We start from the raw sequence: 15,672 nt of genomic DNA, 5'->3' as shown, positions 1-15,672 counted from the left end.
GGGGCAAGATAATTATTTTATACTTTGCAGGCCAGATATTCTCTATTAAGCTCTGCTGTTGTAGCATTAAAACAGCTATATAAACAGCTATATAGAACACATAAAAACTAATGGGTAAGGCTGTGTTCTAATAAAGCTTTATTTACAAAATCACGTTGTGGGCTGGATTTGGCCAGCAGGCTATATAGTTTTCTAATCCCAATATAGGAGATAACGCAGAGAAGAAGGATCACTTTTTAACTCATCTAACAGCATTAACTTTTCACTTCCAGCAAAGAGTTTATAACTAACATATCTTCCAATTTGGGTTAAGAGTATATGCTTTGCAGTCATAAAGACCAGAATTGCACTTCTGCCCCTTTCGAGGTCACCCATTTCAGAGGGTCATATTGAGGAATATATAAAAGAATATATTTAGTGCACTGATAATATGGTGGCTGGCACTAAATAAGTGCCTAAATAAATGGTACTTTGTTATTATTATTGTTCTTTTCCATGGAACATTGTTTTATAATTAATGTTCCCTAGAGTGATGATTATTTTTGTTCAGTGTCTGGTTTACTTCTGAGACCTTATGAGTTTGATAATTAAGTTTTGCAGAATAAATATGGCTACAAAAGAAAGGCCTGTTTTCTCACATCGAGATCAAGACCAAGACCTGTGCTTTGTGATTTTCTAATTTCTCTCTTCCTTTTGCTTGGCAGAGATAGATGGGATAAAGATTTGTAAAATAGATCCTCATCTAGAGATGGAATTGATGTTGTGGAGGAATTAAACCAGATGGGAGGCTAGTAGAAAGCTGCACATATAAATGGGTCCTAGTTGCTGTAACAGATAATTACTAGAGGGGCAAAATGAAAATGACCTATGATAGCATCTTATTTTGGCCATTCCTATGATCACCACTTGCCTCAATGACTCACTGAATGCCTGAATGAGTTTCGAACTCCATTGGGTGTAAGTCAAAACAATTTTCACTTGTTTCATTTACCTTCCAATATAGCATGCAGGCAAGCCTTAGATTGAAGGCTTGATGTAAAACAGAGCTGCGTCTCTGTGTTTCTCAGGGAGGAAAAAAATGTGAGCAAAAATGTTTCTTGCCTCTAAGGAGCCTGTGAAGTTGGCCTCTGTTCCAGGGAAGAAGCTGGAAGGCCCAGCGCTGCTGATACAGATTCATTGAGGAAGTATACTCCTCAGAGGCAAGCCATCCATTATTACTCACTGGCTGGGCTTTCCCTTCCCAGACGACTACATAATGTCCAAGTTGGACATACAACTTTGCATTAGCTCAGGGGAAACAAATGGTACACCTTCCGTAGGTTAAATGGATTGGGCCATCCAAGAAAATCTGTTTTATGGAACCATTTGGCTTACTGAACAGCCTCATGTTACAGATAAATTAAACCCTACAACAAAGGAGCCAAACCTGCATTTTAGTTATTTTTGCAGAAGTGGAGCCATTTGTTGCCAGAAAAAGTTCAGCTTCATGAAAATGGACTTTAAGAACACTAGACTGGGAATATCCTTTGCTTTTCAAATAAAATCCCCATTTCTCATTATGGCTATAAACACCTCAGTCTTATGCCACTTTTCCTCTTATGCATACTCTCTAGCCACACTTGTTTCTCTTTGTCCCTCAATTCTATCAGGGTCTCACTCTCTTGCCCAGACTGGAGTGCAGTGGCCTGATCTTGGCTCACCACAACCTTCGCCTCTCAGGCTCAAGGGATTCTCCCACCTCAGCCTCCCGAGTAGCTGGGATTACAGGCGCATGCCACTACCGCCCGGCTAATTTTTGTATTTTTTAGTAGAGATGTGGTTTCACCATGTTGGCCAGGCTGGTCTCAGACTCCTGACCTCAGATGATCCACCTGCCTTGGCCTCCTAAAGTGTTGGGATTACAGATGTGAGCCACCATGCCCGGCCAGATTTTTATCTTGATAGCACTCTTTATTATCTAGGACTCTCTTATTTGTTTACTTACTTATGGTAACGTAAGTTTTATGAGAGCATTGTCCTTTTCTGTCTGCATCTTTAGCATTTAGAATAATGTCTGATACAAGATGATACTTAAGTGATATTTGGTGAAAGAAAGGGTCAGATCATCTGGATCATCTTCAAAACTAGTCCTGTAAGAATTGGAAATTTTCGTATTCTTCATGAGTCTCAGTTTTCCCAAAATGATGGGATTGGAATATTAAAGAATTTATACACTTAACATTTTTTATTCCATGGGGCTTTTTCTTTTAACTGATTTCAAATTTTCCTAGACATTAGAAAATATAATATTGGGATCAGGAGTTAGTACTCTGCATCTTTCTCTGTGGCTGTGTCCTCACAATGCCAACATAACCAATTCTGTTAATTCTGTTATTTGACATCAAAAAAACCTGTTTATTTTCAGGTCGTGTAAACACAATTCAAAGGAATAGTTAGGATTACACTAGCATAATTGATCTTTAAAATCTTGGGATTTGAGACACAAATATTAACTTAATTGTTAGCAGAGTATTTTTCACTGAGAAATTATCTTTAGTGGTGATTGTAAAATATGGCATGCTCACTAGAGCTTATGTCAATAACATTTAAGAAATGACCAGCTTTGACTTCAATTTTGATTATTTGAAGATGATAGAAAATCTCTCATAACACACATCCACACACATAGTATCAGCCCTGCCATTTATCTTGAAGATCACACTTTTATCATCAGGGTGTTGAATTTCTCTTTATAGAAGACTGTAGTTGTCTTGTCCAATTGCTCATGTCTGTGCTGCAATCACATGCTGTGTGGTAGTGGTTGATATTATTTGGTTGACTCCATTCATTCACATTTTTTATTCCATGCACATGGGAGTGTGTATAATAAAGCATTTCTATCAGTATATTTCATTGTTACTCACTGATATGGTTTGGCTGTGTCCCCACCCAAATCTCATCTTGAATTGTAGCTCCCATAATCACTACATGTCATGGGAGGGACCTGGTGGAAGGTAATTGAATCGTGAGAGTGGGTTTTTCCCATGCTCTTCTTGTGATAATAAGTCTCATGAAATCTGATGGTTTTATAAAGGGGGTTCCTCTGCATAAGCTCTCTTGCCTGCCCCCATGTAAGATGTCTCTTTGCTCTTCCTTCATCTTCTGCCATGATTGTGAGGCCTCCCCAGCCATGTGGAACTGTGAGTCCATTAAACCTCTTTTTCTTTATAAATTACCTAGTCTCGGGTATGTCTTTATTAACAGCATGAGAACAGACTAATACACTCACAAGTATTTATTAAGTGTCTACTGTGCTCAGCACTTTGGGGAGTATAGACAAGAAAGTAGATTACATGGACCCTGCCCTGATTTATACTTATATTAGATGTAATAAACATTAATTAAATACCTACTGTTTACTAGGTGTCAGCTGGATACTTTTCCATTAGTTTTGTCATTTACTTCTCAAAATTTTTATTCTTTAAAAGTGTTATTGTCCAAATCTGGCAGATGAGAAAACTGAAGGTTAAAAGTTTTTCCAATTTTCCCAAGATTAAATTATGTTAAAGCTAGAACTTCAAATTAGTTTTCCAATTATAAGTCCGGTGCCTACTTCATTAGACTACAGAAAGACAAATGATATACAGCATTAGTGAAATGACTATAGAACAAGGCAAGCTACTTTTAAGTACAGCAGGGGAGGAAAAACATGTATTTTAATATCCTTACTTTGGAGAGGTGAGTGTATTAGTCAGGGTTTTCCAGAAGAACAGAACCAATAGGAGATCGATTTGTTTGTCTGTCTGTCTGTCTGTCTGTCTGTCTGTCTATCTATCTATCTATCTATCTATCTATCTATCTATCTATCTATCTTCTATCTATCTATCTATCTATCTATCTATCTATCTATCTATCTATCTAGAGGGAGAAAGGGGGAGAGAGAGAGAGGAAAGTATGTATTATAAGGAATTGGCTCATACAGTTATGAAGCCTGAGATATCCCAAGATCTGCTGCTGGTATGCTGGTGACCCAGGAAAGTTAATGGTATAGTTCTATTCTGAATGCTGTCAGACTTGAGACCCAGAAAGAGCCAATGTTTCAGTTCAAATCCAAAGGCAGAGAGGAACTGATGTCCCAGCCCAAGCCAGTTGGGCAGGAGGAGTTCTGTCTAACTTATGAGAAGGCCAGCATTTTTTTTTCAGGCCCTCAGCGACTAGGGGAGGCCCACCCATGCTGGGGAGGGTAATCTACTTTATTCAGTCTAGGATTCAAATGTTAATCTCATCCAGAACCACCCTCACAGACCCAACCAGAATAATTCTCCGCCAGTGTCTGGGTACCCTACAGTCTAGTCAAGTGGACACATAAAATCACAGTGGGTTTGCCTTACTCTCTATTTATATATATCTGTCACAATAGCTCGTAGTTGGTTTTGCATTAAAATTCTTACATCAAGATTTTAAAAAGTTGAGTCAGGTGTTTGCTTTTGTTTGTTTCACACCCAACATCCATCATCCTTTTATAACAATTTCTGATGTCCTTCTATGAAATTCTCTCTTTAATGGACTGTTCTTAGAAGGATTGTAAGCCAAGGTGGCTCCACTTTTCTCTATCAGAAGGGCAGACATGTGACCCAAGCTAACCTCAACAGACACTCTGGGACTGGGAATATTGAGTAAAGCAACACAAGGTGGGAAAAATGATTGTATGCAACTATTTCAGTGGCAGAGGCTCTTTGAGAACTTTCTGCTGCTTAGATACCTGAAACTGCCAAATTTTAAGCCTAGTTTCTGCCTTCTCATCAAGATCCTTCTGATAAATTTCCTTTTTGCTTAAGCTAGCCACATTTGTTTCTGTTGCTTGCAATGAAAGTATCCTATCAGGTACAAAAGCATTATGTGATTCCCCAGCCTTTTCTATCTAGTCTCAATGGGGATGAACATCAACTGTTTTAGATTTACCACTGGGATGAATTTCCCAAAAGATTAAGTATTTATCTGAAGACTGGACTGCCACTGAGAATTTTGTAGCAAAGCTATTTTCTGAAGTGCTTTCATTTTTACATTATCAAATTTGTCTTCCTTTGACTTGCATGGTCTCTACATCCTGAGACCAAGACTAAAGCCATTATATTTGCTTACTCTTAAAATCTTATAATGCTCACTTTTCAAGTGGGATTCTTGGGGTTATTTAACCTTTTATATTGTCTGCGTTAACAAGGATTAAAATGGCTGATTATACACACTTTTTCTTTTCTTTATTTTTTTTATATTATTATTATGATACTTTAAGTTTTAGGGTACACGTGCACAACATGCAGGTTTGTTACATGTGTATCCATGTGCCATGTTGGTGTGCTGCACCTATTAACTCGTCATTTAGCATTAGGTACATCTCCTAATGCTATCCCTCCCCCCTCCCCCCACCCCACAACAGTCCCCAGTGTGTGATGTTCCCCTTCCTGTGTCCATGTGTTCTCATTGTTCAATTCCCACCTATGAGTGAGGACATGCGGTGTTTGGTTTTTTGTCCTTGCGATAGTTTACTGAGAATGATGGTTTCTAGCTTCATCCATGTCCCTACAAAGGACATGAACTCATCCTTTTTTATGGCTACATAGTATTCCATGGTGTATATGTGCCACATTTTCTTAATCCAGTGTATCATTGTTGGACATTTGGGTTGGTTCCAAGTCTTTGCTATTGTGAATAGTGCCGCAGTAAACATATGAATATACAGACTTTTTCTATACCTTGGTAGAGTTTGGGTACAGTAAGAACCCGTTACCAAACCTCTCCCTTCATGATGAAGAAACAAAGACCACAAGAGCCCTAGTGACTAGGTGAGAACTGAATAGTGTGGAAGAGGATCCAGGAACTTCAAGTTTTCTCCTTCATTGGCATTAACAACCTGACCGTGTAGTGTTGATCTCTCTTCCTTTCTCTTTCTCACTGAGCTACACAGTTCCTAGAAGGCTCTGGGATGTCCCCCATCCAGACTCCATCAATGGCGAATTGCATGATGTATTTTAGAACTGAAACCAGTCAGGAACATGGGCCAGAAACCAGAAGCAGCATCTGTTTTATAAAACAATAGCATGCCTGCCATTTTTCCCATTGTTCTGCTTTGTGTTGGCAGATGAAAACATTCCCTTCTGGCAGTTTCATTTTGTTTTTTTCTAGCCTTACAAATCCTCAAATTCTGTCTGGGTTATCTCCGATTGTTATCAAGTAATTCTCAACATTGCTGCTTTTTTTGTGTTCAGCATATTATACCTCTGTCTCTCTATACTCTTTGGCTCCTGTTTTAGCAGTGTTGATGATACTCAGTACCCAGTCTCATCCTTACTTTTCTCTTATGCATATAGAGTGTGTCATGGATAAAACTTCAGCTCTTATGATCACATCAGCAAACATTTAATGCTGCCTTTTATAACCTGAACATGCTTTGTTATTCCTCTCACATTTCATGCCTCAGTAGTGGTTGTTAAGTTCCCTGCTGTATTCTAACGGCCTGTTCAGACACCTAATCCTCATATTCACTGGGACATCACATATTGCTAAGGTCAGAATTTTCCCTTCTGTGAAAGTGTGCAGTTTTACTCCTTAAGATATACCAGGTGCTTAGGGTAAATGCTTTAAACAAATTCAAGAAACTTGCCTCTCTTACTTGAAAATATTCACAGGTCTACAGGGCCAATTCACAGATTTTCTGACCCATCCAGAAAATGAATGAGTAGGGTGCTTACAAGTCTTGCTTCTTCATTGTCTCTTTCCCACCCTTGTCTCATATCAAATAGCATCTACAACATATTTATCTTTTTTTGAGTGTATGTTTATGCTTTCATTTTCAGGAACTACATTTGGCATTTCAAATCAAACATAGGAAGCATTTTTATATGAGCATTTTCAACAACTTGATTTAATTTGGCATAATTTTCGTCTTTATACCTCTGAGGCAGGAATGAATGTTTTCTTCTCATCCTCACATTTCTATTCCCATAAGCAAGGTGAGAAAATGTCTTTTTCTTGGAAGTGGCTGTGGGAGGTCAATGGGTATCCAAATTTCTCAAAGTTGTTTAATCCCTTGTAGGTCTTCACCCCAGGATTATAGTAATCTCATCTTCTCCTTTCCAAGACTTACACTTCCTTCTTCTTTTGTGACTTGAATTGCAGACAACTTCTACCTTGCTTACTTTTTTGATCTTCTCTCTTCTAACATGTGGAACCTAGCTTCCCTCTGTCTACAAATGTGCTCAGGGTTTTTCTTATTAAAAAAAATCCACTTCTCAAGGCCCCTGGTCTCATTTTCTGTTTACCACCCACTGATTGATATTTGAGCTTGGACTCAATGTGGGGAAGGGCACCTCAGAGAAATGGAAGGTCAAGGACAGAACCTGGAGGCAAGATTTAAAAGATCCCTTCTGTGAGAGTTGAGTGCAATGGTAGGACTTTCTGTTTTAAAGAAAATTGAAAGCAAAGCAAAAGTCTGACTTGCTATACGGAGAAAACTGAGCAGACAGGATGACCCTGTCCTTTCTCTGACATCTCCCTTCCCAAGATTTATTCATTGTCCAAATGATGATTAGAAAACTCACCTTTAGACTCCATGAATGTGCGCACTGGTTTCAACAACCGTTGGGTGGCTACCTTTTAGGTGGACCCTTGGTTTATCTAGAGACACAAGTCACCAACTGCAAACCCCTCTGGTTTATTGATTTTACTGTATACTTCTTGTTAATAGCTTTACTTTGCCTAACAGATATGGTTGCCTCTCTCTCAGCAATATATAGTCTGGAAAAATATTTCTTGTCTGTTGGACATACATAAATGGAATCCAGCTTTATTTTGGAACCACAAAAGTGGGAATGTGCATAAAAAATAAAATTTGATGGATAAAATTTAGAATGGCCGTGTTCAAATGTGGCTCTGTTCAAGTCAGATGTTTGTTTAACAATCATTTATCTTTCTTTGATGACTTAGGGTGTCTCCAGTTGAAATTCCGGCTTCTCCAATTAAGCATAGCAGTGTCAGGTTATAGCCTCTCCAGATATTTTTACCCATGTTGTCATATATTAGTTTTTTTTCTAATACTCAATGTGTAGAATCCATGTGAGCAAAGACCTTTAAATCCGATGATCAATGAGCCTGGCTCATGGGAAATAATAGTTTGATGACTAAGAACGTGGACTCTTGTGCCAGATTTCCAAAGTGGAAACCTAGCCCTTCACTTACTAGTTTTTTAACCTTAATCAAGTTGCCTTACCCTTTATGCCTCATTTTCTTCATTTGTAAAACAATAACAATAGTGATTTTTCGTCATATTGCTGTGTGAAGGTAAAATGAATTAACATGTGCACTGTGTTTAGCACAGCATTGTGAAGTAGTAATTTCAAGGTGTTATTATTTGTATTATTATTATGGATGAGTGTCACAACATATCAAGAGCACCTGATGAGCTTGAAGAGCTTGAAAGTAAACTTTGTAGGACAAAGAGAAGAGTTCATAGTGGCAAATCACCAATTGATCCCATTCTTCTCTGTGAGACTCTCCACTCCCCCTACATGTCATAAGATGTGGGTAATTATATTCCTTTCTTGGAAGACAGCATGGAAAGATAATTAAAATACTCTGTGCTGGGAAAGACATTTCTTATAGTATGTATATATCATGAGAAAAATGTTGTAGACCTTTGAGGTAGGCATGGAATGCCCCAATGCCTGTTTCTCAAATGCCTTGCTGTCCCTCACTCACCTCACTGTAGGTTAATAATGGTGAGTCAGTAAACAAGACCTACTTTGGTCTTTTAAATTATCCCAGGGCCTAAAGGGATATAACTATTGTGAAGGAGGCCCTGGTACAAATAACATGGTATTCACAGGTTAAATTAGTACCAAATCCTGAACCCTTGGGACTAACAAGTATAGTTCAGCTTCAAAGATATTTCTTGTTTATCTTGGAAACAACTAAGAGGACAGGTGGCTAGATAATTCTGGGGAAAAATTGGGAATGTCAGTTTCATGGAGTTTTGAATCTTTCTTTTCTCTTTCCCCTTCCATGGACGGATTTTCATCCTTAGAACAAACTCTTGATTTAGAATTTCTTACACGTGGACTTCGGGATTGTTTATATTACATGTTCTATAAAAAGTATCTGATACCTCTCTTCCCTTTCCTGTCCTCTGCCCCTAGCTTAATTTCATTTTTCCCTTATGGCGGGAAAATCTGAGTGGCTGTCAGCACTCAGTATTGCTCTGAATGGCCATGGGTAATGATGGCGCTGATAGGAAGTTCTGCTCAGCTGAACCTTTGAAGCACAGATGTTCCTCTAAGATGTTGCTGAAGCTGGCAAACCTCTCCAATTTTGAGGCAGAGAGAGTCTTCCAGCATTTCTGGCTTTCCTGCTATTAGAAAGAGTTGGAAATACTGTAGAGGCAGCCTCTCTGTTGAAATTTCTGCATTTTGCTTTCCCACTAGTGGCTTAGATATGCAGCTTGACACTGATACTAGCAAGAAGGTCAGTCAGTACTCCATGCTGCACTGTAATTGGGAGGTTGATTTCTTCTGTCCATCCAGCTCTAACTTTACTTTTACTTTTTCCTCTCAGTTATTACAGTTGTGCTGTATTGTCATTGTAGTCTACAATAATATATAGAGAGAATTAAATGCTGTAGATGTCCTTTGTCCTGCTGCTCATATCAAAAAGTACATGATATTGAAGCACTCTTGAGACTTTGCTTTTCAAAGCTGAAGACTGTGATCTCGTATCTCTGCCATCTAAGCATGGGAAACAGGTTTAGCGAGAGTGAAAGAGAATTGTGTGACTTTCTCTCAAAACCTTGAACTGAATCAAATATGCTTTTGTTGGTAGAAAGATAATGACTGGAACTGAGGTCATCTGAAAATGTGTTACGGACTGTGTTGTCAGTACAACACAATGCCCCATTCTTGGGAGAGATTATAAATTCTCCCCCTTTGATGACAATTTTTCCATGATAATTTTTAAAAATCATTTCCATGATAACTTTTCTATGAAATGATGTTTTTTTCTAATTGCATCACTTGTTCTGATTTATATTCAGAGGAAGGAAGATGATATTATAAAATAAGAATTTGGAGGTTTCTGAGAGCTAAAAGTGAACTAAATATGTTAAAAGTTTATGATGAAACCCTTTGGGAAGAAGAATTCCAAATAATTTATGTAGATGCCCTTTCCTTAAGGAGGTGAAGCATAACTCTGTATTCTTTAAGTGTGAACTTCATATTGTGACTTCCTTCCAAAGAGTACTGTATAGAAAGGAGGAGAAAAAACGACTACACAGTGGAGAAACCTGAAAATCATCTCAGCTAGAAAATCAAGGTCAACATCAGCAGTCATAAATCATATTGATAGCATGAACCCTTGATATTATGTGATGAGGATGACATTTTACCTCTGTGATCTTCCCCTCCCAAATCTATAAAATCCAGTCTAACCATGAGAAAAACATCAGACAAATTCCTGAGAGGCATCCTACAAAACCTGACCAGCTCTCCTCAAAACTGTCAAAGTCTTCAAAAATAAGGCAAGTTGGACAAACTGTCACCGTCAAAAGGAGTTTGAAAAGTCTGACAACTAAATGTAATGTGGCATTCTGGATGGAATCCTGCAACAGAAAAAAGAACATTCAGTAAAAACTAAGGAAATCTGAATCAACTATGGATTTTTCTTAATTAAAAAAATTATGATGCACCAGTCATTTCCTTATATCGCAACTGATTTAATTCTCATAGTGAAACTATGTCTTCTTTAAGGAATAGAATATATGGTTGGGAGCTTAATATCCTAAACCTATGCTTAGAGAGAAGTAAAGTGACTTGTCCAAAGTTACACATTTCCTGAATAAGCCTAAGACTACATAACAACAGAGAATTGTAGGATTTGCCACAATCCTATGACGATTTATATATTAATTTTCTATGGCCACTGTAACGAATTGCCGTAACTTTAGCAGCTTAAAACATCATCCATCTATTACATCACCATCTATTATATCATCATCTATTATATCTGTATGTCAGCATTCTGGGTATAGCATGGCTCGGTTGGGTCCTTTCCTCAGAATCTCTTATCTTAAGGCTGAAATCAAATGTATCAGCAGGGCTACCTTCCTTTGCATTTGTTCTGGGATAATCTGCCTTTAAAGTCATTCAGGTTTTTATCAAAATTCAGTTCCGTGTGGTCATAGAACTGAGATTCCCATTTCCTTGCTGGTTGTACAAGAGAAACATTTCTCAAGTCCCGAAGGCCTCCTGCATGCCTCCTCACAATGCCTTCTCCATCATAAAACAAGCGGCACAGTGAGTCTTTCTCATGCTTTGAATGTCTTCCACTTCCTCTCTGGTCACATCTCTCTGTCCTCAGCAAGGAGTAAACATTGATTTTTAAGAGCTCATGTAATTATATTAGGCTCACTGGATAATCAAGTATAATGTTCCTATCTTAAAGCCAACTGATTAGTAATCCCATATCTACAAAATCCCTTTTTCCATATAGTGTAACATATTCACAGGCTTCAGGGATTAGGGCAGGACATCTTGCAGGGGTGGCATTCTGCCTACCCCAGTTTAGTAAGAGTACTCTTGGCTGTTTGATGTTGATTACTATCTTACCATCACCATCTACTACCTCTGACACTCTCTGAGATATACCCGTACATTTATATTCAAGGACTGGTCTCAAGTATATCCTAAGGTGGTCAGTTACCTTTCAATGACTACATTTCAGAATCCTGCCATTTCTCCTCCCTAATATTTAAGTTATCACTATTTTAAATAAAAACAAAACAACATTCCTTTTTTTTTTTTTTTTTTTTTTTGAGACTGAGTCTTGCTCTGTTGCTCAGGCTGGAGTGCAGTGGCGTGATCTCAGCTCACTGCAAGCTCCACCTCCCAGGTTCATCCCATTCTCCTGCCTCAGCCTCTCGAGTAGCTGGGACTACAGGCGACCACCACCATGCCCGGCTAATTTTTTTGTATTTGTAATAGAGACGGGGTTTCACTGTGTTAGCCAGGATGGTCTCGATCTCCTGACCTCGTGATCTGCCTGCCTCGGCCTCCCAAAGTGCTGGGATTACAGGCGTGAGCCATTGTGCCCAGCCACAACACTCCCTTTTTCATGTATACCAACTAACCAGTGAACCATCCACCTGACAAAAAATTTCTTTTGAAACTCTGCAATATAATTAAGAAATACTCAAATGCCTGATAAAGGCCCCTCTCTCTTTTGCTCTGTCTTTCTCTTAAAGTTAATATGTGCATGATGGAGTTTGGATATATGTCCCCTCCAAATCTTGTGTTGAAATGTGATCCTCAGTGTTGGAGGTGGTGCTTGGTGGGAGATGTTTGGATCATGGGGGCAGATCCTTCATGAATGGCTTGGTGCCCTTCCTGTGGTAATGCTTTCACTTGAGCTCTGGTTGCTAAAAAGAGCCTTCTACTTCCTCCTTTCTCTCTCTTGCTCCCTCTCTCACCATGTGACATGCCAGCTCCCTCTTTGCCTTCTATCGTAACTGTAAGCTTCCTGAGGCTTCTCCTTTCTCTCTCTTGCTTCCTCTTTCTTACTCCCCCCTCACCATGTGACACGCCAGCTCCCTCTTTGCTTTCTGACGTAACTGTAAGCTTCCTGAGGCCTCACCAGAAGCAGATGCTGTCACCATGCCTGTACAGCCTGCAGAACTGTAAGCCAAATAAACCTCTTCTTTCTAAGTTACTCAGCTTCAGGCATGTCTTTATAGAAATGAAAAATGGACCAATAATTGCATATCTGTGCCCAACTCAGTACCTGATGCATTGTGGTATTTAGGAAATATTAGCTTAAGGAACTTGCAAATCCTTGCTCTAATTTGTCCCTCATAGATGGCTAGGAGTGAAGATCTCATTAACCTTACCTTACAGAAGAGCAAACTGATGTTGAGAAGTCAAGCAGCTTCCCCATTCCCACTTGGCAAGTCCAGCACTCTGGGGAGCTTGACACAGGTTTAGAAGAACCAGGTCTGCATCCCAGTTCTTTCTACTACAAGACAACATCTTCCTTGAGGGCTAGGATAAATGCACAGGGTGGCCACTCGGCAGTGAATTTACAGGCCATTTATTGCATTCAGATTCTACCCCTGGATATTTTGAAAATGTTAAGTCCATAATTTCTCTCCTTTAAGATAAAGTTTTTCAGCTTAAAGTTGCTGAACTTAGAAGTTGTTTTCCAATTCTTGTGTAGGTGGTAATATTCCCTGCCTCCAGAAGCTGTAAATACATGCCTTACAATTTCTCTCCTGATTTTCTGCCCCTTCATCAGATTATTACTTCCTCACCTTTCCCTTCTCTAGTGGACTGGAAGCACCACAGGAGCAAGAGTCATATCTGTTATGTGCAGCTGGAGCCTGGTATAGTCTCAGTCTCAGTCATTGTGGAATGAATGAATGAATGGGGCAGCACCTTAGAGTCAAGGAAGTGGGATATTCTGAGGGTTTAAGAAGTCCTCACTTAAATTCACCTTGTGTCTGCCTCCTCCCAGGAAAAAAAGAGCCCCTTAATCTGAATGTTGAGTCCCAGGAACCCAAGTGGGCCACGTTTGCAGGGCTGGTGTCACTGTGCACTGAAGGTTATGAGCCTGGGTATGAGGCTCTCTTCCTGGTGCTCAGGACTTTCTTCCCCTTTCTCATGGAAGAAGTTGTAACCTGACATAGCAAAACACTCCTGTAACCAACTCTCCAGCGCTCTCTTTCCTCGGGTTTCTTCCATGTAGCAGGGCCGAGGGGGGTAAACTTTAGTTTCGAGCTTAAGGGGAGATAAGGAGTTTTAAAAGGAGGATCAGTTTTAATAGTCAAACTGCCTGGGTCCATACCCCAATTCTGTCCCTTAATAGCTATGTGACCTTGGGAAGGCTGGTTATCCCCCGATTTTTTGGTGAATTTCCTAATCTGTAGAGTGATCAATAATTGTTGCTAGATTTCCAAATGTTTTATAGGGGTAAAAATGATATCATGCCTACGAAGCATTCAGCACAGTGTCTGGCATCTAGAAAGTGCTTCTCCCTTATACCTACTTGGCTCACACCTTCACCAAATAATTATTTTTTTAGATCTTCCCTTCTCAATGAAGCTTTCCCTGAGTATTCTACTTAATACCTCAGACTCTTCCTACCTCATGATCCAACTGGCATTTCTGATCTATCTTGCTCTTGGTTATTCCCTTCTAATAATAGCCATTTTATAATATTCTGATATATTATGTTTTTTTTAAATGTAGGTTACATTTTGGAGATAGAAGAGGGGCTGAGCTGGGGGGAAGGCTACTTTTCATGAAAATTTTATTTTTCCCTTTTAGAGATTAAAAACAAAAATTCTCTAAGTTAAGTACATCCCTATGGCATCATGCTTGAAGCTTCTACTGAGCTTTAATTTAAACATCAAATCGCCCCCACATGGTAAATAAACAGCAGACAAATATCTGGCAACTTTGTAATGTCTTTTATGTTTTCCACAAGTTCAACTCCTCCATTCCTAACTACGGTTGCCACTAAGCACAGATTGTACCCACATTATAAATGAGTCATTTTGTGGATTTACTTGAATTAGAGATGTCAGCAAATATTCCCCTTGGTCCTAGCCTGTCATTTGGGGAGGCCCGTTTGGAACCACAGAGACTCCACTTGTCCTACACATTTTTCCGGGGTTGAAATTCTGCTTACTTGGTATTTTTCCTGCAGCACTGTGAACTTCTTTCTTCTATAATTTCTCTTGTCAATGGTTAAACCACAGGCACCAACCCTTCCCCCTCCATCTCTCTCCATACACATCTTTTTCTTTACTCTCATCCTACTGATGCAACAGCATCTGCCACCGTTTTTCACTCTACCATTGTGTCATTTAGAAACCCACTTCAGCAACTCTTCCACCTGGTCATCACGAATGAAACAAAATTTTCCTCTTACAATTTCCTGTTCCTGGTAATTCTCTCCAGGGTTAAATCTTATTTAACCTCTAGACACTGTTAATTGTCTACCGAGGTTTAATTAATTAATTTTTGAGACTGGCTGGAGTGCAATTACGTGATCTTGGCTCACTGCAACCTCTGCCTCCCAGGTTCAAGTGATTCTCCTGCCTCAGCCTCCCGAGTAGCTGCAATTACAGGCACATGTCACCACACCCAGCTAATTTTTATATTTTTAGTGGAGACAGGGTTTCGCCATGTTGGCCAGGCTGGTCTTGAACTCCTGACCTCAAGTGATCCACCCACCTCAGCCTCCCCAAGAGCAGAGATTACAGGCGTGAGCCATTGCGCCTGGCCTCAGGTTTAATTTAAATTTCAAATTACCCCCATGGCAAATACGTACCAGAAAAATATCTGGTAACTTCTTCTTACAATCCCTTGGTGTTTCCTAGAACTTTAGGGATCAAGTCAGGATTTGGTATAGTCCTTGCAACATTCGGTTCAACCTTCCTTGCACTTCTCAAGAGACAAATCCTTTATAAAAAATGGCTTTCCCGGGCTGGGCGCGGTGGCTCACGCTTGTAATCCCAGCACTTTGGGAGGCCGAGGCGGGCGGATCACGAGGTCAGGAGATCGAGACCATGGTGAAACCCCGTCTCTACTAAAAATACAAAAAAATTAGCCGGGCGTGGTGGCGGGCGCCTGTAGTCCCAGCTACTAGGAG

This window comes from Hylobates moloch, unplaced genomic scaffold, assembly GCF_009828535.3.
Source record: "Hylobates moloch isolate HMO894 unplaced genomic scaffold, HMol_V3 SCAFFOLD_16, whole genome shotgun sequence".
In the NCBI taxonomy this organism is placed as follows: domain Eukaryota; kingdom Metazoa; phylum Chordata; class Mammalia; order Primates; family Hylobatidae; genus Hylobates; species Hylobates moloch.
The sequence above is the reverse complement of the archived record's forward strand: the minus strand, read 5'-3'. Positions refer to the sequence as shown.